The sequence below is a fragment of the Micropterus dolomieu genome, unplaced genomic scaffold (genome assembly GCF_021292245.1).
Source record: "Micropterus dolomieu isolate WLL.071019.BEF.003 ecotype Adirondacks unplaced genomic scaffold, ASM2129224v1 contig_10118, whole genome shotgun sequence".
In the NCBI taxonomy this organism is placed as follows: domain Eukaryota; kingdom Metazoa; phylum Chordata; class Actinopteri; order Centrarchiformes; family Centrarchidae; genus Micropterus; species Micropterus dolomieu.
Genome location: NW_025739104.1, coordinates 1 through 1637, shown reverse-complemented (window position 1 = coordinate 1637; position 1637 = coordinate 1). Strand labels below are relative to the sequence as shown.

The window sequence follows — 1637 nt, the reverse complement described above, 5'->3', positions numbered from 1 at the left end:
CTATTGTTATTATTGTTATTGTAATCATTAACATTACGATGGTTACCATTAACACTATTATAAATATCTGTACCATTTTTCATTTAGTTTATAGCAACATTACCTTCGCTGTCTGTACCTCTGTGTGTATATTGTGTAGGCTGCCTCCCTCCCCTCTCTCTCTCCTTACATCCCTCTCTCTTTCTCTCTCTCTCTTTCACTCTCTTTCTCTCTCTCTTTCTCTCTCTCTCTCTCTCTCACCCCAACCGGTCGAGGCAGATGGCCGCCCACCCTGAGCCATGGTTCTGCTCGAGGTTTCTGCCTCTTAAAAGGAAGTTTTTCCTTGCCTCTGTCGCCTAGTGCTTGCTCTTGGTGGGAACTGTTGGGGTTCTGTAAATAGCATCATAGAGTACGGTCTAGACCTGCTCTTTTATGAAAAGCGCTGTGAGATAACTGTTGTTGTGATTTGGCGCTATATAAATAAAATTGAATTGAATTTCACAAGCTACCATTGGCACGATTTCAGAAACCCAGTTTTTGAGAGGAAAAAAGTCCACACCTCCAGGGCCGTTTTAGAGGGAACTTCCCCGCGATCGAGGTGCCCCGGCTGGGCACAGTGCAGAGGCTGTGGGGCCTCCACGCTACCAGGACCGTTAACATCCAGGGAGAACCAGAGGTGACAGGGGCCTCTGGGCGCCACTTTACCCGACCAGGGTGGCTCTCCCCGGGCTGGGCGAGGTGCTTGGGCGGGTCCCCCACCCGAGTCAACCCCACGAGTAATGGCTGACTCAAGTGGAGTGGAAGAAGGCAGCGACTTCAGTCCAGTAAGTATACATAAACATTTTTTTTTTTGTAAATCTGTATGTTTACACCATGCATAAATTATTCCCATGTCATTGGATGTTTTATAATGCTGTTTTTCCCCACAGGCATCGACCGTATGGCTGTCGCGGACAGTAAGTTGTGTATTCTTGTCTATAAATGATGCCTGTCCATGTCCCATCGTGCACTGGGAGTTCTTTAATTTAATGACTTTGTGCTTAAGATGAGATGAAAGGAACTTTTACACTTTTGCTTTTACAGTTTCAGCACAGCAACCATGCCAGGATTACCATATGTTGCAAAATATTACATTATTAAAATTATTGACACCATGACTGAAAACAGTTTCGTCATTCAAACTACTTCTATAGCTGTCAGCATTGTTGTTTAAATAATTCCACACTGATGTTTCAATGAATAGTTTGAATTGAAATACTGGAGTGGAATTATGTCAAACAGGACACTGAATGCTATTTAACTGGCTTGAATTTTGGAGTTGGGGGCATCTAAGTATATTGTTTCAATGAATTCTGATTATTCAGTGAGGTTTTAACAACTGTTGGTTTGTGCCATTTTGCAGGAAAGTGACTTTCGGGTGACCTAGGATGAGGAACACCACCAGCCTGTGCCGCCGCCGCCGCCTCCTGAATTAATTGAGGACGATGAGAACGTAATGTATACTAAAAATGATTTAAACTCACATACTTGCAGTTGTTATAATTTTTTTCTCTCTCCAGTATTTTGCAGACGATGAGTATGACCCCATGGAAGGAGACTGATGTTTTTTTATTTATATAGTGCAGATCTGCATTTTTAAGTTTTGAATTTTATTTGTT

General features: G+C 42.7%; 1 long non-coding RNA gene across 1 annotated transcript; it reads left to right on the top strand.

Moving 5' to 3' along the window:
• The first annotated feature begins 668 nt into the window (after positions 1-668).
• On the top strand, positions 669-1502 carry LOC123965547. Its single transcript, XR_006823725.1, has 3 exons — positions 669-803; positions 909-935; positions 1382-1502. It is a non-coding gene; the product is annotated as an uncharacterized LOC123965547 (long non-coding RNA).
• The last annotated feature ends 135 nt before the right edge of the window (positions 1503-1637 follow it).